The 23,514-nt window shown below is 38.4% G+C and overlaps 1 protein-coding gene across 2 annotated transcripts in view; it reads left to right on the top strand.

Moving 5' to 3' along the window:
- Positions 1 to 23,311, top strand: part of LOC128688900 (activin receptor type-2A) — a 98,515-nt gene extending 75,204 nt beyond the window's left edge. For both annotated transcript variants that reach the window (XR_008407087.2, XR_011392066.1), the window contains exon 14: positions 21,304 to 23,311. The gene's annotated coding sequence lies outside the window, so the exon portion shown is untranslated. The remainder of the gene's footprint in view (positions 1 to 21,303) is intronic.
- The last annotated feature ends 203 nt before the right edge of the window (positions 23,312 to 23,514 follow it).

Genomic DNA, 23,514 nt, shown 5'->3' with positions numbered 1-23,514 from the left:
GTACCGTCATTCTGCCCCATACCATAGTTCAACAAAATTTCCAGACATGTGGCACTGACATTCTTGAACAGCTGGAACTCCAAGATCTCCCAATCCTCAAGGTAGACACTTACGTTTTTCCTGCCCGCAGGCGGAGACGATACCCTAGCAATGTGGCTCGTTTAACTTTTGACAGCCGTGAACTCCCATCCTCAGTTTATGTAGCAGGACATAGGTTACAAGTTCGAAAGGTGATCCCTACACTGCAACAGTGTAGAAATTGCTGGCGATTTGGCCATCCAGCGAAATATTGCAGATCTATCGCCGAATGCCCAGTCTGTGGTGCCGATGACCATTCTAATACGTCTTGCAATCGACCTCCCTCTTGCCTTAATTGTCATGAGGCTCACCCTTCGTACTCTCGCCGTTGTCAAGTCTACTTAAATGAGCAGGAAATCCATTACCTCAAAGAGGCAGAAGGTCTCCCTTATGCCATGGCAGTTTCTCATCTCCGCCTCCAAGGGAGACTCCCTCGTGTTTCTTATTCCCGTGTTTCAAAACGTCCCCCCACTTCTGGTATCCCATCTTCTGCACCCACCTCTGTGGTTACCTCTCCCATAGTCACTCCTGTATCTAATTCTTTTATTGTCCTCGGCTCAGACGTCCCTACTTCAACGCCTCAGTCTGATCTCGCTTCTTCGTGTTCTCTCTCACAAGCCTCAGTAGCGACGAGATCTCGTATGACACCTCCTCCCAATCGTCCCTCTACTTCTCAAAAGTCAAAAAAAAGGTCCGTTAACACCTCCTACCCATCTTCCACCTCCTCATTTTACCTTCCCTGTCTCTGTTCCTGGTTCTTCCCCTCTCACTGGCTCTGTTACAAGTGTAGAGGTTCACCCTCCTCCTCGTACTGTACCTTCCTCCCCTGTTCCCTCCCAAGTTTCTTCCTCTTCTGCCACCTCCCAGGTTTCAGCCTCTTCTGTCCCCTTCCACGCTTCTCCAGTTCCCTCCACCCTTTTGCCCCCCCCCCTACCTTGGTACAGTCCAATACAGTTCCAATCTTTACTCACCTCACCCTACCATTTCCAATATTGTCTCCCATACGACGTCTCTGAATTCCGAAACACTTGAAGCAATCTCTGAATATATTGCAGAGACCAAACCATCAATGGACACTGATCCACCCTCCGCTCCTTCTCTCTCCTCTGCTCCATCTGCGCAACTCCTTTCTTCACAGCGCACCGTTCCTTCACTGCTTGAACGTTTTCCACTGCCTCCGCATGTGGACTTTTCTAACCCCTCTAGTCCGTAGGAACCCTTACCTGCGGATTTCAGGTATCTTTATCATTGCCAATCATGGCCTATTTACAGTGGAATATACGCGGCCTCAGGTGTAATCGGGGTGAGCTTCAGATGTTACTCTCCCAGTTTTCCCCTGTTGGTGTTTGCTTACAGGAGCCAAAATTACACTCTGCTGCTATCTCTCCCATCTCAGGCTATAATTTATTGCATTCTTCAGATCCTTTTCCTGATGGGACCTTTAATGAAAGTGCCCTTCTTCTACGCACTGATATTCCGTACCATTAGCTATTTGTTCGTACTTCGCTGCATTACACAGCAGCCCGTATCCACTTGCATAGGTGGTATACGCTCTGTTCTTTATATCTCTCTCCTTCTCGGGCATTATCTATTCCGGATATTGCCTTTCTTGTTTCGTCATTACCGCCACCGATTCTGTTACTTGGTGATTTTAATGCCCACCATTTCCTCTGGGGGGGGGGGGTCTCACTGTGATTCCCGTGGCATCCAGTTAGAGGATTTTCTTGCCACCCACCCCCTCCATGTTTTAAATACAGGTACTCACACCCATTTTGATCCTCGGACTCACACTCTCTCTTGCATCGATCTCTCAGTCTGCTCTTCCTCCGCCGCATTAGACTTCTCTTGGTCTGTTCTCCCGGACTTACATGACAGCGATCATTCTTACTTCCCCTTCATATTCACCACCTCTTCGCATCCCACGCTGGCAATTTGATCAGGCAAATTGGAGCCTTTACTAACACCTAATAGTTTTTAGAGAGGTTCCTTCTTCGTCCTCCATCGATGAGCTTTTACACTTCTTCTCGTCCTCCATTTTAACCGCAGCTTCTCATTCTGTACCCCAAACTTCGGGCAGGCATTCTCAGAATTGCGTGCCTGGTGGTCTCCTGCTTGTGCTCGTGCAGTACGTTTGAAACGCGCTGCATGGGGCACGTACCGGTACAATAGAACCACAGAGAGACTTCTTGATTTTAAGCAGAAGCGTGCGATCGCTCGCCGTGTCATCCGTGATGCTAAACGCACTTGCTGGCGAGATTATGTCTCCACCATCACCTCTGCTTTCTCTATGAGTGCAGTCTGGAAAAAAGTACAAAAACTGAGTGGTAAATATTCTCCTGACCCGGCTCCTGTTCTGCGGGTTGCCGGTGTTGATATAGCAAACCCACTAGATGTTGCCAATGAAATTGGCAATCATCTGGTCTGTATTTCTCAGGGACTCCATCTATGCCCCTCATTTCTTTCCTCAAAGTCTGCCAGAGAGTTAGCACCCTTGGACTTTTCTTCTCTCAGAGAAGAACAGTATAATGTGCCTTTTACACTTCAAGAACTGGAGGCAACACTCTCAGCTTGCCGATCATCGGCAGCTGGGCCCGACGACATTCATATTCATATGCTACAACATTTACATCACTCAGCCCTTGCAGTCCTATTACGCCTTTACAATCTTATTTGGTCACAAGGAGTTCTTCCACAGCTGTGGAAATCCGCCATTGTTCTCCCTTTCCGCAAACCAGGCACTACGTGACATGAAACCTCCCACTATCGCCCCATTGCTCTTACCAGTGCACTTTGCAAAGTGATGGAACTCCTAGTAAATAGACGTTTAGTGTGGTATTTAGAGACACACAACAGTCTCTCCACTCGTCAATATGGCTTTCGTAAAGGACGTTCTACCATAGACCCCTTACTACGCTTGGATACGTATGTTCGTAATGCCTTTGCGAATAACCACTCAGTTATTGCCATATTTTTTGACCTTGAGAAGGCATATGACACAACTTGGAGGTATAATATTTTAGCCCAAGCCCACTCCTTAGGCCTTTGAGGCAATCTACCATCCTTCCTTAAGAACTTTTTAACTGACAGGCATTTCCGTGTTCGGGTTAATAATGTGCTCTCCCAGGACTTTATCCAAGCTGAAGGTGTCCCCCAGGGATGTGTTCTGAGCACAACACTTTTTCTACTTGCTATTAATGATTTGGCCTCTAGTTTTCCATCAAATATTTGGTCATCACTCTATGTTGATGACTTCGCTATTGCCTGTGCAGGCGCTGACTGTCACCTCATTACAGTTTCTCTCCAGCATGCAGTCGACCGTGTTTCCAATTGGGCCACCACACGTGGGTTTAAATTTTCCAGCACTAAAACCCACCAAATTACTTTACTAGACGCTCTGTCATCTCCGATCATCCTTTGTACCTCTATGGCTCCCATATCCCTGAACGTGATACAGTCAAGTTTCTGGGCCTCCTCTTTGATCGTAGGTTATCCTGGAAACCTCACATTACCTCTCTGAAGGCAACTTGTCACAGCCAGCTGAACCTTCTTAAAACCCTTGCTCATCTTTCATGGGGAGCTGATCGTCGAACCCTCCTTCGCCTACATTCCACCCTTATTTTATCGAAACTTGATTATGGTGACCAGATCTATTCAGCAGCATCTCCTGCTACTCTCTCTAGCCTTAACCCCATTCATCACCAAGGATTACGTTTATGCCTTGGTGCTTTTCGCTCTTCCCCTGTCGAGAGCCTCTATGCAGAAGCGAACGTTCCATCCTTATCCGATCGCCGTGTTGCCCATTGCCTTCACTACTATGTACGCTCTCATGATCTCCGCAATCCTTCCATTTATAGAATGGTCACTGATATTAGTAGACATTCTTCATTTGTTCGCCGCCCCTGTTTACTCCGTCCCTTCTCTCTTCGCCTTCATTCGCTCTTGTCTTCTCTTCAATTACCACCTTTCTATGTACATGTAGCATCTCACTTTTCCCTACCCCCCTGGGAAGTTCCAGCTGTTCGAGTCTGTTCTTTCTCTCTCCCTTGCTCGAAAGCCCAACTGTCTATGGTCGCTTCCCGCTCTCTTTTTCTTGACCACTTTCACTCTCATTCTCATGCCATTGCTGTGTACACAGATGGCTCTAAGTCTTCTGACGGCGTAGGATTCGCAGCAGTGTTTCCGGACAGTGTCGTACAAGGGCATTTACTATCTTCGGCTAGTATTTTTACTGCTGAATTGTATGCCATCCTTACAGCACTTATCTGTATTGCATCTATGCCTGTGTCATCATTTGTAGTTGTCTCAGACTCCCTTAGTGCTTTACAGGCTATACAGAAATTTGATACACCTCACCCCGTTAGTCCTCCGTATCCAACTTTGGCTACGCTGCATCTTTACCAAGCATAAAGATATTGTTTTCTGCTGGGTCCCTGGTCATGTTGACGTACAGGGCAATGAACAGGCAGACACTGCTGCGCGGTCAGCAGTACATGACCTACCAGTTTCATATAGAGGTATTCCATTTACGGACTATTTTGCTGCAATATCTTCCCACCTTCACATCCGTTGGCAACGACATTGGTCTACTATGCTCGGCAACAAACTTCAGTCTATTAAACCGAGTATAGGTTACTGGCTGTCTTCATATCACCTGTGTCAAGGTTGGGAGACTACTCTCTCCCGTCTTCGCATTGGCCATACTCGTCTTACTCATGGATATCTCATGGAGAGGTGCCCTGCTCCTCTCTGTGAGAATTGCGAAGCTCCATTATCAGTCAGCCACATTCTGTTGGACTGCCCACTTTATCAACGAGCACGCAGAATTTACCTCCATCGTTGTCTTCGCTCTGCTGCTCTCTCTTTACCTTCCCTTCTCGCTGATGGACCCACCTTTCATCCAGTCTCTCTCATTGACTTTTTGACAACAACTGACTTACTTCACAAATTCTGATACCTTCAGCCCTTTCTACTTCAATCTCTTGCTACCCTCTACCCCCGTACTATCCCCTGCCCCGCTGTTTTCTGTAACCTACTGATCATCCCTCCTCCCTTCTGCCATCCAATACCCTCTCTTCCTTCCCTTCCCTGCAGCGCTGTATAGCCCTTGTGGCTTAGCGCTTCTTTTTTTATTATAATAATAATAATAATTCACACACCTCTACCCCTCCTCACACTCTCTCTCTCTCTCATCTTTCTCAACTTCCTCACATTCCCAATTTTGCATGTCCCTTGTTGAGTTTAGCAGATAAATTGATCACAATAATAAAATCTTGGCTGTTATCAAGTTTCTAGCTAGTGTACTGAGATCCTGAACGAACCCAAACATCATATAGTTTTAATTTCAAATTTGTGGACTTGTAATTTGTTCTAGCTGTGGTATTGATTTGTATTTATTCATTAGCAAGAAGCACTGAATAAGGTCATGCTTGGAAAAAAAAATTGGAGAGAGAGAGGATTGGGAAAAGGGGCAGTGGCATAGTAGTATTAATACTAAAGCTTATAATAAGCTAGTGAAAGTAAAATGTGAATACAGTAATGTCAAGTTTTTTGCAGTTGAAATCCAAACTTAGGTTTAAAAGATATTTTTGTTGTAATATATTACTCCCTGAGAACGTCAAGTATAAAAAACTTTATGGCATTTAACAATGCTTAATGAAAATAGAGGAAAATGTGATAAAATTTTCAGAACATTGAATTTATAAAAAGAACTAGGGGTGATTATAGAAACAAATTTTCATTACAAAATTAAATAAATATAGGAGAAAAACTGATGCTGTTCTTGTTTATTATAGGTTTCAGATGAATCATGTGAATGGTAAAAAGTTTAAAAAATAGTTTACAATGTAACATTTGATTGTGCTGCTGTGATATGTTGTTTATATTTTAAAGTCATATATTTAAAGTACAAAACATATCAGACTTTCCCCAAAATAGATTCCAGAATTGAAAAAAAAAAAAGATTTATGAAGGAATACTAAGGGGATTAGGCAAGCACTCATTAGATGATCAGAGGAGAATATGCATAATGATTAAATGCATATAAATTATATAAGTGAATGTTCAAAATGTAGGTAATGTACTCTTCTTGATTCCATTAACAGGGAGAACAAGAGGTTGTACATTTGAAATGAAGACACAGATGGAAGTGAAAACATTTCTGTAGTGATGTGTGGTAGATGACTAATTTATGAGATCAGGGAAGAAATAGTGTGTTCAGTTCTATTAGGAATTTTGAAAATTTATAACAAAATGGGACACCACAAGCATGAGCCCTATTCCTGTATCTAATATTTGTAATACAGTACATTGTATCAAATATACACAAACACAGAAACATACACATACATATGAACATGCACATGAAATGCACACCATGCACAGTACTGTAGAAAATTATCAGAATAAGAGTGATAGACCATTTGGAGAGAAGTAGTTTCATAAACAATAACCATCACAGGTTCAGAGATGTCTTGCCAACTTTTTGGAGTTTTATAGAAATGTAACAGATGAGAGATAGGAGAGAGAGAGAGAGAGGGATGATTGTATTGCATTTTCTTAGACTGTAGGATGACATTTGACATTGTACCCCATACAAGGCTGGGACACAAACTCAAGGTGCAAGCAGGAATAACAAAATGTATTCCGGTGGATCAAGTGAAAGTTAAATGTGAATACAGGGAAAATAAACCATGACTGTCAGAGAAGAGACATCAGAATGAGGAAAATTAACTAGTGGAGTCCCGTGAAGATTGTTATTATCACTAGTACAGTTTCTTGTTTATATGAATGTCATTTCAGTTGGAATTAAATTAGATGTATGCCTGTTTGTAGATGTAAAACTAATGTGAAGAAAGGGAAAGGCTCCAAATGGATCTGGACAGGCTGCAAGATTGGGCAGATAAGTGGTTGCTTGAATTAAACCCCAATAATTGATAGGTTGTGAGGATTGGTGAAGTGGCAAAAATGCTGGAAATGGAATGTAGACTAGGGTGACAGAGACTGCAGACTTCACTCTTTGAGTGAAGTCTGCAGTCTCTGAGCATAGTGCCCAGTATAACGGCAGAGGCTCACATCGGCCGAATAACATCTGCAGCCAGTGCTTGTTTGGTGAATCTAAGAGTAACCTTCAGGAATCTTAACTGGGCCCTTTATACAACATACGTTGTATGCAGTGCTGGTGTGGATCCTGCACCTCAAAAAGCATGTTAGGAAGCTGGAAAAAGTGTAGACATATGCAACAAGGCTTGTTCCTGAGCTAATGGGTATGAGCTAATGGAATTGGACCTAACGACATTGGAGGACAGAAGAACCGGGGAACATAATAATAACATACAAAATATTCGGGGGAATAATGAGGTAGAAAGGGATAGGCTGTTTCAGAGGTGCAAAACAGGAACTTATGGACATTGGTGGAAGCTAAAGGCACTGATGAGCCACAGGGATATTAGGAAGTATTTCTTCAGTCTCAAGAGTGGCTGGGATGTGGAATAATCTTCATGAGGAAGTGGTAGAGGCAGTCTTCATACATAGTTTTAAGAGCAGGTATGATAAGGCCCATGAGGCTAAGCAGGAGTGAATCTAAAGAGTGGCAAGTTAAGAGGCAGAGCCAGGATCGAAGAATCAACCTCTGCAACCACAAATAGGTGAGTACGTACATACATACACAGTGTACACATACAGATACATGCACACATGTACAGATACATGCACACATGTACACATACATGCACACATGTACACATACATGCACACATACACACGTGCTCACTTATACATGCATATGTACACACGTGCATACACACACATTGCACAATATCAGCACATGTTCTGAATCAATGTTGATTTTAGCTCTGCTTTATTAGTTTATAGAATTTTTTCACATTCATTTTTATGTGCTTTTAACAGATTTATTAATAAGAATGCTGTACTACAGTAGTTAAAGGCGAAAAATCCGGGTTCTGCTCTATTATACATTAGATAAACCATTATAGAGCCGCAGATAAATTGAGGAGGAAGTGGATAGGAAGCCTGACCCCCAGTGTGAGTAGAGGAGTTTGTGCCTCATGTGTTAATTGTGTGCTCAACCATTAAACAGGCTACAAGCCACTGCCCCTCCAGCCTTCCTCTAAAGCCAAGTGTGCTACATTACACACACTTATGGGCTCTCACTAATGCAATTGTTAATAGGCAACTCCATGGATACCAATGTGCTAGTTAGCAGTTTACTAGTGATTCAAATTTGTTTTCATGGGGATATAACTTGACACTTTCATAAATTAGATAATTTTTGAAAAAATCATTGATTTCAACCTGTCTTTTTGCTAAAAGTATGAATTAGGGTAGTATTTAGATATGATAATTATTTAGATAATATTAGTTAATAATTTTAGAGAGAAATTAAAAATTCATCAAGTTTTAGTGAGGGTTTGTTACCGTTGGTTGTGATTGGCGGCTCTTAAAGGTACTGACTCTTGGCATAGCATCCTTGGACAACATATTGCAAAGTCAATGAATTGGGGTGGGTTTATTTTGTCAGCACACATTATAAATTATTGTTTATATATACTATATATATATATATATATATATATATATATATATATATATATATATATATATATATATATATATATATATATATATATAAATATATATATATATATATATATATATATATTTATGTATTTATATATATATAATATATTTATATATATTTATATATATATCACACACACACACACACACACACACACACACACACACACACACACACACACACACACACACACACACACACACACACACACACACACACACACACACATGTACGTACACACATTGAAAAAAATATGTACATAAATTGTGTGCCAAAAAAGTTATAGGCCCCCCCTCCTCCCCTCCCATTAAATTTTGCTACTAAATATTGATGTCCATGAATGTTATGTCTAGACATGGCTTGAAACTACTTTGGTACTAGAAAAGTTTAGTTAATGATCTTTTATATCTGGGAATAAAATGTATTTTGTAAAGTTTTCAACATGCTTGGTTGGTAACAAGATGTTATAGTGTTCTAGGTTGGGTGCATGTATTCCCAGTTCCCATGTCCATCATACTGTTCCACTGAGTGCATCCTGTAGCAACATGGATGCCACATTCCATCCCATGTCTCATCCTCATAATTGCAGTAACAATTGCAGCAAGCCTTTCCTAGCCAGTTGACTGTGTCATTGTCAGTACTGGCCTACATTCATCTCATTACCTCATTACAGTTACTGGTCAGGTCAGGTCCACATCAGGTACAATTTGTTCATTTCACCCCGAATCTCATGCCTTGGCATTTTTATCAGTAAATCAGCATGTTCAACAGTCATTGGTACAAGTGAGGCCGAGCCTCACTTGCTTTATCTCAGGCAACTAAGTTTGTACAATTTTCATCCACAGGTATCATTATCATGCAGATGTGTATTACAGGTTTATTCATGTCATGTACTATATTCATCCTCTCATATCATATTCATTCACTCAGTTGCATTACAGGTTTATTCATCCCCAGTCATACACTCTTGAGTTATTTCTTGAGTTCAAACAGGTTAATGTTCCCAGTAGTGCTTTGTCTATTTACCTGCCATCAGATAAGTGTCCTACAGCTCTTTCTGCAGATAGGCTGTAGTCACATTATAGTATTTGTAGGGTGGAAGTACATGACACGTGGACTGTATGGTACGGGCATGTCACACTTGGGGTCAGCTTCCCTTACCTATAGCCAGGAGAGAATATAAAATGTCAATGCTCACTTGGTAATCACCACCACCAACACAAACACCCACACCTGTATGTACATATGCACATCATAGCTTTGCTCCTGTAACTACAAGTAAGCATTCATACATACGACTAGGTTATACACATGAATCGATAGATTTATGAAATTTGATACAAATAGGTTTCATTAATAAATGGAAGAAAATGATGACAGACTATATGATAAAATATTAAAAGTGCACTAAACCCTTGATAAAACAAAGTTTTAAGAGACTGCAAAAATCGATTGAGTAAATTGTACGTACTTTTAATTCAATTATATTTTCAATATTGCACTGTAGCTGTGAATGGTGAGTACAATGCTATACTAATTATGCAGTAGAGTACTTATGTGCTTTTCTGCATTTTTTTTTTTTTTTAGTTATACTGAGGGTTTACTGTATCAGACAAAAAGAAGGATGTAGGCATCACAAGGAAGAAAACATTATCATCATCAGATCACATTTGTGAGATTATTGATAATTTGTTTATTACACTGGCAAAACTTAAAATGCCCTTTAGATAAATGCTGTAATAGGTAAATACTGTACTGAAAAAGGGTGTTAAAAGTGTACATTAAATTGAAATATGATATCCAGCAGTTGTGTGATGTCCATTTAAAAAGGAGCAGAATGGAAAAAGTGTTCAGAGAAGCTAAGAAAAATTATGAAGCAGAAAAACATGATAAAACAGAATGGTTGAGGAGGGAAGGACACATGGTCATAAAAGAATGTGAAACTGTAGACAAACTTATTAGGACAGGGAAAAGAAGAGGAAAAGCAGTGCCAGAAGAAAACTAGGATGTTTTCTTTCACAGAGGGGATGAATAGTGAAAGATCTTTGAAGATCTTTGAAACAGGTACTACAACCATTAGAAATATTGAAAAATTGTGATAAACATTAAAGATAGAACACTGCAAGAATAACTCTGCTCCTGGAGTATTAAATAGGTAATTTCTCACTCACACACAGACACACACAAATATGTGCAAGCACACATTTACATGCTTGCATGTATGTGTTCACAGATTTTGCAATGGATGATGGAATAGCTTCCATCATCCATGAGAGAAAGTGGAGACTACTTAAAAGACAAACAGTGACTTATGTGAAAAATGTTAGACAGGGGGAAATTAGGTTCCTATAAGGAAAAGATTGTAACCAGGATGATGTGTACAGAAAGCAAGATGGCTTGTACTGGCTAAAGTTCAACCCCCCATTAGGTGTAAAGTAATGAAAGTTTGACAAAGAAAGGAAACCTGATACAATGTACCACCAGGCTGATCAATCAATGGAGTTGGTTAAATGAAAGGATCTTGAATTAAACAGTATGTATCATGTGTTTCAAGGCACACAAGCAGAATAACATGTTATGTATAACATTCAAACTAATGTAATAACAATCTTTGGTAGCCTGAACAAAGAATGTTTGAAATTGCTATTCTCATCTTTTAAATCAGTTTTTGAAAAGACAGCACCAGTGTAGAACCAACACTTGGTCGAGCACATTACAAGTTAAGAGGTTCTAGCACCTTATGAACTTGGCCTATGACCAGGCTCCAGGAGTAGAAAGACTCAAAACCAATCAAAGGTATATCAGAGGTTTGCTACCAGATTGGTACTAAAACTGAGTGGCAAGAGCTATGAGACAAGACTAACAACAACCCCCATGACTAGAGAAATGTATATCAAAAAAGAAAAGGATTTGATATAATAAATATTCTGGGAAATGCATTGGTAAGCAAGGACTTTTTCACATGAATTAGTGGAGGATTTGAGGACACATATTAAAGCTAAGCAGTCAGATGAGTCTTTGTTATATTAACAGACATTTGAACAGCATTGTGGTGGTAAAGAATTGAAAAGAGAAATGAAACAACAGTAGAAAGTGACACCATACACAGATTTAAAAATGATTTGGACATTTCAACCATATTAGTAGAAACTTAGAGGTGGGCCCAGGAACTGGACTTCAACCTTCACAAACTCAGGGAAATACACACCCACTTACCTACCTAGTCCCACATGCATACCCCTACTCATCCTCTCATCTCCCCCCCCCCCCACACACATGCACCTACTTTTTCCTCACTCATACCCGCACTCTTATTCCTTGCTTGCTTTTACTCACATTCATTCCCTTTTCACTTTACTCCAGTCCTCCTTCAAGGGAGGGAGGGTGCCTTGGTGCTGGTGAAGGGCTGTTGGTCCAAGATACTGAGGTTACCCTCCCCTTTCCTGGATGAACCTTGATTACCTACTGTTTTCCAGGCAGTGTATGACCCTTATGGGTTTAGTGCTTCCCTATTATTATACGTAATAGTAATTTATCACAGGCCTTTCCTACCATCTTTCTGTTGCTAATGTATACAAACATAACTAATTTTTTTTAGCTTTTTTAATCATTAAATTGTATATCTTTCTTTATGATTACAGTATTAATTACTCTTTAGAGTGCAGCAGACTAGAATGATAATAGGTTCCAGGGGTGGGGGGGCATAGAAGATTGACAAAGAAGATCCCCAATCCCAGTTAAATTTCATTCATGCCCTACATCTGTTAAGTTGTCAGGGAAGCCATTTGTGACAACATACTTGATTAGTTCTAGTTATCTTTGTAGTGTATGTTGAGATCTGAATCTTGCTTTATACACAAACATGCAGGCACACTTATAGATACATGCAGATATACTTTTCCCTGCATCTTCCTTCTTTCATCCTCACCTCCCTCTTTCTCTCTATCTTATTTCCATTTGTCCTTTTTCCTTTTCCCCCACCTACCTTTTTTCCTCTTTCTCCACCCCCCCCTACTTGCCTACCTCCACCCCCCTACCTGCCTACCTCTTTCCCTCTTCCCCTACATACCTACCTACCTCCTCCTTCCCTCACCTATTTCCTTCCCTCTTCCCCTACCAACGTACCTCCTTCCCTCCTTCCTCCACCTGTTTCCTTCCGTCTTCCCTTACCCCTCCTCCATCCATCCCACCCCCTTGAATTTATTCATATTTTCACTGTCAGTCTCATGTACTTGTTTGTCAGACTAGGATAATTTTTTATTTGTTTATCTAGGCAGGCTTTGGTGAGTGTAACATTTAGAGAGGTATCTTATAATACCAGGTTACAGTGTGAGAGATGTCAGTTTTTAGAAGTGCCTCTTTTGTCACTGGATATAAATTGAGTAACTGTTATGTTCTTTTGTTTATATCTTACCTTGACTACATTTTAAATGAGTTAAAAATCTTGAGTGGGGGTAGGCTTTTGCTTACGCTCAGATATACGTATTAAGAAAATGAAAGTATAAAACAATATCCATCTGGCTTTTTTTGTGCTAATAGCAGTAATATAAAGACATTTTTGTGTTGAGATAATAAGAGACAGGGCTATAGTGTTGTGCAGTCTTGTTTATGTATTTACAGGAATTATGTAGTTCAAGAAATGTTTAAAATTTAATATCTGATGAATGCTTCATGTTGAAAGAGGCTTATATGCTGATGAAATAAAAGGAATTAAAAAATAGACTGGGTTATTTAGAGAGAGGATCTTGATTGATGGCAATGATAATTGAGAGATATATGGGTTGCTAAAACTAATGTGAGGGATGTGATGGGCCAGATGGTGAAGGTTTGAGTGGCAGCTGTGATTGGCAGCTACAGACAAGTTCCTATTGTGGTCACTGTGGGATGGTTCTCGCTGTCAATTAAATACTCGATATATTCTCAAGGAAATTCTGGCAGCCATGGCTCTCTTTCTGCAGCATTCACCTAGTGGGCATTCTTCAGGGGATGTGTAATGTAATTTTAAAGTATTCTGCTACCTCAGACTCTTTCTTTATTGTAATGGATTTACTTTACAAGTGCTGTCTAAAAAGCATCAAACCGTACAGATTATTTTTTTTAACTGTTGCAACCTGCTTGGTTGTAAATATTTTTTTTTATTATTTTTTTTATTAACACATTGGCCATTTCCCACCAAGGTAGGGTGGCCCGAAAAAGAAAAACTTTCACCATCAGTCACTCCATCACTGTCTTGCCAGAGGTGCGCTTACACTACAGTGGTTGTAAATGTGACAGAATAAAGGGTGTGAGCAGCTGGTGTACTGCTGTGAGGTTGAGCAGGTGCAGAGGTATCTCGGGTGTAGGCATGGGACATTCTTGAGATAGCTTGGGTGGGCCTCCACTAGTGGTAGTATGACCATCATGATATTGTCCTATTAACTCCCCTGCCACAGTGCTATGCTGGTTTTTCCATTTTATGGATTCCTACCCCAGTGGCCATATCATGTGAGTAGTCATGATTGTGGCAGAACTCCCCTCGCCCTGAGCCCAGACCCTGTAGCTTGCCTCTCAAGACCCTTCAACAGCAAGTATCATTAAGAAACACAAGCACATACATACCCTTTCACACAAAAGTTCACATACACACACAAGTAATTACAAGAGCTAGAGCTCACTATTCACAAAATCAAATAAGTACTGTAATTACACACATGCGCACAGTAGCCTCAAATTTTATTAATACATTTATGGCATAAAATTTACCAAGAAAGTGCAGGTGTAGTCATGGACAAAAGTTCTGTTACATGCCAAGACCTTGAACTACTGATGGCACTGGAACTGCCAGAACTTGCTTAGGGTTTAGACCAGTTTTGAACAAGTGTGCAACGATACTTTTAACCCTGACTGCATTCAATCTCAGTAGCAATAAATTAAAATAAAGGCTTACAACTGTCAATAATTTGTATTAATAGCATATATCAAATGTAGTTACATAAACTGTATAAATGTTTGTACATGATTTTTATATTTATTTAAACTACAACAAACAGCAGTAGGTGAAACCTCCTTTGACTGTATATAACATGGAGGAGGCAATTATTGCAACCTTTCAGCAGGTTCATAAGCTTCCAGCTGAAGTGACCATGGCTCAGAGTGGGTACATGTTTCTTTTTGCTTATTCTAGGTGCTGCTCTCCATTTTTACTTTGTGTTGAATGACTCATTTTCTTATTCTTCTGAATCCATAGTAATTGTGGCACTCTACTGACCCCCCCAAACATCCACAAGTCCTCCTTAGACCCTAGAACTGCTTTTTGGCATCCATTTATTCCCCGAACCCACTACCAGTGTTCTAACTAGCCTTGTAGTTCCTCATATATGAACCTGCTTCCTTCATGACTCTAACAGTGATTTACAGGGCCTACACTCCCTTGAACACTTCCAGTCACATTATTATTATTACATTGCAGTGTACATTACACTAATGGTTCCAGATTCCCCGCTGATGTATGGTACGAGGCTGCTTTTGCAGATAAGAGTAATTCAAGCACATTTACATAGTTGGCCAGCATTTTTACAGCAGAATTATAGTCAATACTCTCCACTGTCATTCACATTTCAACTACAGTATGTAAACCATGTCATTTGTTGTTTCATACTTCAGAGTGCATTACAAGATATCCAAAAATTTGATTCCACTTTCCATTGTACTTTGTATACATAAATGGTTATGTCGCATATCTAACGAGCACAGTTATTTTTTCTGCTCTTTCTGGACTCTTATGTTTAGTTTAATGAGCATGCAGACTCAGCCATTTGATCTACTACTCATATTCTACCATCTCCCACAAATGGTTCCCTTCCTTAGACTATATCCAGTACTCTCATAACTCCATAGTTGCTGGCAACAACATTGTTCAGAGTCAGAACACAACACATTGTTTTTCTATCTACCTGCATTTGGGTTCCTAGCCATATTTCCATTGCTGTAGGATCTGGAAAACTTTGTATGCATGATTACAGATTGGATATGTTTGACTTGCACATGGAGACAACAAGAAGACACCCAACTCTGCAAACACTGCCACACTGAGTTATCTATTCACCATGTCTTAATAGACTGTCCTTTCTTCAGAGAGCACACACAATATTTTTCAACATATGCAATACCTAGCCAAAATTCCCATTTTCAATGCAGACTCAGAGAGTGGCTTTTTTTAACACTAACCTACTGCACAAACTTTGATGTAAATTTTGCATCAGCACTACTTTCCCAACTCCTCTAATCCCTACCCTTGCACATAACCACACTGCAGCACTATATGACCTACATGGGTTTGGTGTTCTTTTATATAATCGACTTCAAAGGTATATATAACCACTTCTTCATTAGATTCTCTCAAGCTTGTTCAGGTTGAACAGCTATGCTAATGGCTACTGTTTTAATTCATAAAATAATATTTCCTATTAGAATGAGGGCCAGGAAATGTAGTGGGCACTCAAGAACATGATTTTCTGTTCTAAATCATTGGCATGTGTGCTCTGGGTTGTTGTTTATACTACAAAATTTATTTGTTACAAAGCCTGAGCCTGACAGTGCACCTGGGTTTTGGCTAAAATATCCTAGTATTATACTGTATTTTGAAATGCAACTACTGCCCAGTTCTAAGAAATTCGCCAGGACTGGAGGATGTAAAATTGTACCGAATGAAAACTATTCACATCCATATTTTACAGATAGATAATGCTCTAAATATAAGCCACATTTTGTGCCAAATCTACCCCAGGTCTACATGCTCAAATAGATAAATATTTCTGTAATTAGCTTTTTTGTTATGCATTAACAAAGGGTTTTGATAAATTTAGAGGTTACTGTGTGTGTGTGTGTGTGTGTGTGTGTGTGTGTGTGTGTGTGTGTGTGTGTGTGTGTGTGTGTGTGTGGGCGTGGGCGTGTAATTACTATTGTATGCGTATTTTGTCTAGAATTTGTAGTTGCAGGAGTTATGTTTGTGGCATCCTGGCTTTGTTGTTCAGTTCATCATGCAATGTTTACAAAATTCTAGTGATTGTAGCATGTACTACTTTCTTATTTCAGAAGTTGAATTCCTTTCCAGCAGTTGAATCTCATTCCAGCGGTCTACCACACTTCGTAAATACTGTTTCTATTATCCTATCAGGCCTTTTTTTTTTCTCGTATACAATTGTGATCATGTTTTTATTCTGTCACTGGTGCTAAAAGTATCTTCAATGTAAATGTTCTCGTGTCATTATTTTTTTTATCGTCTCACCAACCTATACACTAATCTGCTTAGCAACTGTCGACATTGTTTAATTTTCTTCAGCAACTACCTACCCCCATTTTGTGAACTTTTGCACCAGAAGGTGGGTCTATGCCACTCCTGGGACAAATGAATGATCAGCAGCTGTGGCCATGTTTGCATGCTAGGGTGGTGATAGCAATTGTTATTGCTATTTCATGTTTAGCTTTTTGTCCCAGCTTCAGCACATTGTACCTATGTATCAAAACAAGGATTTTGACTCCATTCATCAGCCACGATGTAGGCTCCGCTATTGCTCCAAAATACGTTTTACACATTACAGTACCTGGCTACACTCAGATTTAGAGTAGAGGTTAGTTCAAAGACTAACTACTAATGAAATCACTGTCATGTGCTCCCAAACCAAGGTTTATCATAATGGTATAGATGCAGAGGTAGAGAGTTCCCACCTCTTGGACCTTTGAACTTGCATGACACCTAGTTGACACAGGCTGTTACACTCAAGTTTGTGAAGTTTAGGTTTGCACTGGCAGGCATGGAAGGTTATGTATTCTATTCTCTACTCTAAACCCACATGTGTCCAGGTAGCATTTAAAAATGTGACTTGGAGCAACAATGAAACTTATCACACTTGATAAAGTAGTACACGTAATACACAAATATCCAGCACTTAGGAGAATGAACCTTATGACGATGTTTTGGCTTGGCTTAGACCATTAACTAGTCACCAGTGTGACTAGTGGTCCTAGTCGGACCATCATCATAAGTTTCAGTCTTCTAAATGCAGGTTATTTGTGTATTTTTCCAGCCAAAGTATTGAGACATTGTTGTTGATAGATTAGTAAAATTCCTTTTCAATACATATGTGCCATCAAGGTGCAGATATAAAGGTGTCAGTTGCCACCTGGCAAATGGTTGAAATCCACCTGATGCCTTATTCACACAAGTTACATTTACAGTTGTGTCAAACTTCAGTTATAAATTTGATATTTAATTCAAGAAGAAACATTTATATAAATCTTTATTCTTTGGTCATATGCATAGGACATTATCCACATGTGTGTTTTTCATTTCGCTATAGGGAAGAATTCTACCTAGCAATTTTGTTTAAAAATATTTCCATGTATGTACTGTATAAATTAAAATGGCTGGGGAAAAGGTGTTCCCTATTGGCATGTTAAATCTTTAGGTTAGGAACTCGGCAGTAAACAAACTGTGTCGATACTCATCTAGGGTGGTTCTCTTCGCCAGTGAGGAGGTTCATGATCCAAGGAACTGAACTTATTCTTTCCTTCCCTGGATTGAACCTGAACACATCCCATTCTGCAGGAGCTTTGTGACCTCTTTGTATAGTGCTTCTCACTGATTAAAATAAATATATATAGCTAATGTAAGAGCTTAAACAAGTTTGATGATTATTGACATTTAATGAAAGTTATGTAGTAATCACATATCTTTTCAGAGAGAAAACTTCTTAAATTATCAAGAGGGGCCCCCTTATAAACAATTAGGCATCATCATTCAAACTGTATTGAATTTACTAATGCAAGTTTTGTTTCTTAATACTGTTCATTAATGCTTTACCCCTCAAAATATTGGTCATTATTAGTAGACTGTAATATTGCTCTTTTGTCTAGTGTGCCATTTGCCATACAGTATGCACATCAAATCAAAGTTTTTGTCAGTATTTCATTGTTTGAGTCATGTATTTCTCTTAAGACTTTTGTGGAATAACACTAATGTAACTGTTAGCGAGTCATAATGGAAAGGAAACTTATCTGTGCTCAAAAACACCATTCCCACCACCCTCGGTTGAAGGACACTGCTGATATGATTGAAGGCAAAGATTGTACACCAGAACAAGACTTTATTTTCTGAATGAAGGCTTGTCCTGCTCACTTGTCTTTATCTTCAACATCACCACTACTGCTGACACTGACCAGCTGCAGGTACAGGGGCTTGAGATTTTCTATAAAAAAAAAAAATCTCAGGAATTTACTCCATCAAATTCATTGAAATTTGGTTTACTGTGTACTTCTTTTGTGTGTGGGGCTTTTTTTATTTTTTATTTATTTATTTATTTTTTATTTTTTTGTAGAAATTAGTCGAGGATTTTTTTTTTTTTACATTTATACATAGTAATAATTTTTTTTCACTGTTTCTTAATAAGTTGCATTGATCTTTGGAAAATGGATGTTTAATGTGGGTGTTGTGGGTTCCTGTTATTTAATACAATTAGCCAAATGCAAATAAGAGTTAGCAATTTATTTTGTTCCTCAGGTTTTTTAGAACCCACTACATATACTGATGTACAGTATGGAAATACAGTACAGTACTTGATGACATTCTGTTGAATTATAAAAAATTACTCAAAATTCCGATATGTTTAATTGAATTTCCAATTATTCTGAGGAACCCCCACCACCTCCATCACATATAATCAAGGGTAAACTGTAATTACATAGGCGAGGTGTGTGTATGTCATGTTTATAAGCAGTGCTTGTAATGTTGGCTTATAAAGCAGCATTAAGTTTTATCGTATACAGTAGATACTGTAGTGTAAATTCATTATTGAGATAATTCTGGGAAAATCAGTTTGAAAATCACCAAATGAATGTACAGCATTTCATTTATGTTAAATACTATTTAGTAATTTTAGGCTAATCTATGTTGAGCTGAATTAAGCTAAATGACATTATATTAGTAACATTTAATATTAGCACGTCTGTTAGGTTGCCAAGTTAGCTTTGGTGCAAATTAAAGAATTGTGCATACAGTAATGTAATTCAGGAAAATACATTAATTAATTTTTTAAAAGATCTATTTTTAGAGCAGTTTGCCTTGGTTAACTAACTCTTCCTAAGAAGCACAGCACACAAATATATGCTATATATGTGTTACAGTATTGCATGAAAAGGAATCACAAACTTAAGATTATTAGATATCTCAAACACAAACACTGAAATATATATTTATCAGCAATGTTAGGAAGGGTTCAATATAGCTGTGTTGTGTGCTACAATATTTGAGAACCTTTTGGCTTTTTTTTTCCTCCAATATTAGTGATTGAAGCAAAGAAAAATACACGTGTCCTAATGGTTGCCATGTCATACTCCTGATGCTAAAAACTGTCTTCACCATTGAAATATTTAAAGAATTGTTTGAATAAATAAAAATAGGATAGAAAAGCATAGCACTACTTGTGTAGTTGCATATAATCATTAAGGCACGCACACATTATTGATTAATTCAAGAAGACGGAAAATCACAAACTTTACACTGCTACCGATATAAATAGAAATGGGTAATTACCAATAGCTGATGATATAAAAATAAATATATATAGAGTGTATATAATATATATTTAAACAGAATAGCTGTCCACCACCATGGCAAGCTGACCATCATTCATTCAGTCGCTGTCTTTTCCAGAAGTGTGCTGACATCACAATTCAGATTACCCCCCAGCTGCAACCCCCCTATCCCTCCTTCAGAGTACAGGCACTGCCCTTCCTACTAACCAACACTTGCTTTTTATCACTGTTTTGAGTGATGTAATTAAGAACACTCCCAGTTTTCACACATGCATTTACACTTGTGTATGTAATACATGTCTTTTTATATGCTGTTCTTTAATAATATAGAGACCATAGTTAATGCCATGAGCATTTAGTTACTCTAATCCTAAAAAAATAATGAGGTTAAAAGGCAAGAAAGACCAGACTCCCATTTTGCTCATGTATTATACTCGATTCATATTTTCCTCTAACTTTGATAAAATACTTTAACAACGATAGTGTATGCCAAGTGTTTTTGCAAAAGTATAAGCTGTAGTTATAGGTAGATATTTGTTATTATAAGGAACAACAAATACTAGTACAAGAAAATATTTATTGCATTTTTCACAACAGAAGTTGTTGTTTTAGGGGGATTGTTAATAGACTGCACCTCTCTCATCTCTGTGCCAGAACTTAGCTCAGAGTACTGCAACTTTTTGTTAACAATGTACAGTAATTTTTTTTTTATTTTTTATTTTTATCATCAGTATCATTCTCATCACTATCATCATCATTATTATTACCTTTTTATATATTTTATTATAATTTATTTATTTTTGCCATTGAGAATCCCCATGCACAGTACAAAGTTCATAACTATACAGTAAATAATTGGATGATACAGTCTTTTGTCTGTAGCTGTTGACCTGCTTCCACACATTTGAAATGACTTTTAATACTTTTTCAATACAGAGTTAGCTGCTTTGTAGTGTACATTACAGCATCAGAAGGATCATTCTTTCTGCAGCTAAGATAAAAGTTGGGTATTTAGTGAAGACATGTTAATGTACCATGTGTATGTCCTTACCTTACAGATATGGTGCTATTTTGCACAATGCAGTACTTATTGATTGTCCGAGAACAACAAGCCTGCCTCCCCTACCCTTGGCAGAGTGTAGATCAAGTGCCTACTTCTTGCTGCTTCTTGCCTGCTGTTTGGTTCATTTATCCAAGATTGCTCAAACAGGGTACCTGTTTTCTTTGGTCTGCATAATGCACCTGACAGGGAGCACTCACTCGCTTTATTTTCCCACCTCTATCATTACTTGCAGTCTTGGAAGGTTTTTGCAAAGGAATTACTGTAATTTCATTTAGGTATCCATGGTGCATTTTCTGTCAAATGTGTATGGAAATCACACTGGTGATCCAGATTAGCAGTGGAGGCTTGGGTTTATTGTTAGCTAGCATAGTGAGAATGTAAATGAGGCATAGGTTAAATGTGTCATGTGACAAATGTATTAAAGGGATTAGAATTAGTTTTGAAATTATGCTGCATTGCCTGTGCTTTAAAAATTGTCTTAAAATATTGGCTCATGCTCATACCTATTTTTGTGTACCTGCTGATATTCAGTCCTGATAAAGTACATATTCTTGTTGGAAGAATATTCCTCTCCGTTGAATGTAACATCCACGGTAACCTTAGTATTAAAAATGTTAAATACAAAAAGGCTTTAAAAATGCAGAGGCCACTCCCAGATATTTTCAAGAATTATAATTTATATTTTGAATTACCAAATTATTAAAATATTATGGCATGTATTTTGCAACAGCATTTTTATATTTAATTTTCGTGGCATTGTTTCCACTGTTTAAAGCTAGCAGTTAGCACATGCCCCACATTTTTCCCCCTCAGTAGCAGTGCTGTATCCCCACATGGGTTTAGCACTTCTTTTTTAATATAATAATAATAATTTTCCCCAGTAAAGTTTATGGTGTACTTCATAAACTAATAAAGACTTTATTATAGGTCACATTACCTACCTCATTATTTAGTAGTAGACTTTTTTTAGTAATTCTTTTCCCTCTAATTTGTTAATTGTTTGATAATTTGAAACCAGTGCTCCATCAACACCAGATAATCACCTCAAGGCAATTTCTTATCTTTCATAAAACAAGTGATTGAAAGCAACATATATAGGTGAGACAAATTACATGTCCCATAATTTATATTATAACAATCCCATACCAGGATAACATTTTCAGTATGGTGGGGGTAAAGTATCTGCAATGATTGTTGCTTTAGTATCTTAAATAACATTACTTGAACTGTGGATGCTTACATATGTATTTAAACAGGTAAAATTTCTTTGTTGTTGCTCTCAGGCTAGAGCACTTTATTGTCTCATTGCATATTCTTACTGGAAGAACCATATTTGCAATGTAGACTGGTGAGTCTTGCTGATATTTGAGTGCTTAATAACAACATGGAGTAGTAATTTATATTGGGTGCAACTGGTCTGATTTTGACCTTGACCAAATTAAGGGTCATCATATTGAAATTATTGAATAAGCCTGTATAACTACATTTACAACCCTGACTTGGGCAGATAATCCTATACAGTAGTTGGAATGTATGGAAAGAGAACTAGACACATGATCCCAGGAAGTATAGGTGCTGATGCTGCTATAGGGCTGGGCTGCGGTGACTTGGGGTTCGCTGCCAGGGATGTGATCCACCTTGGTTTCCAGTGTACAAACATTGTCCATAGTTATCCAAGAGACTCTGCAACCTCACATCTAACCGTGCAATGAAGTTTCATTTATATATATCAAAAATTCTTCACTTGTATTTTTTAATTTAATTCTCTGTTCAATTACTCCAGTATCTTTTAATGGGCATCAAATACATGGTGGTTTGTGGTGTTTCAGCAAAGTTTCTTGGTCAAACTACTGCACATTTCCTGGGTAGTTATGTCCAGGACTCTTAAGATCTGTACAGACTTGTACAAGCATTCTTCTTACTCCCTTAATCTTATCTATAATGCAAGTATTTTAGAACGTGTTCAGCATATTATTGTGGAAATAAATTAGTATTTGCTATTACATAGACCTATTTTTTTCCTGATGGTTATTGTTGAAGTGATGTTCTGTTATTAACTTGGTTTTGCTCTGGGTAACATGTGTATAAAGAGTAAAAATTTGTAACATTTCAGAATTTAGGTGTTCTCACAGTGTATTTATGCCATTTGCTCATTTATTTCTCTACAAAATATATCATAAATTTTATATACAATACTACATATTTA

This window comes from Cherax quadricarinatus, chromosome 16 (genome assembly GCF_038502225.1).
Source record: "Cherax quadricarinatus isolate ZL_2023a chromosome 16, ASM3850222v1, whole genome shotgun sequence".
NCBI classification, from domain to species: Eukaryota; Metazoa; Arthropoda; class Malacostraca; order Decapoda; family Parastacidae; genus Cherax; species Cherax quadricarinatus.
Note: the sequence above shows the minus strand (reverse complement) of the source record. Positions and strands in the feature narration are given on the sequence as shown.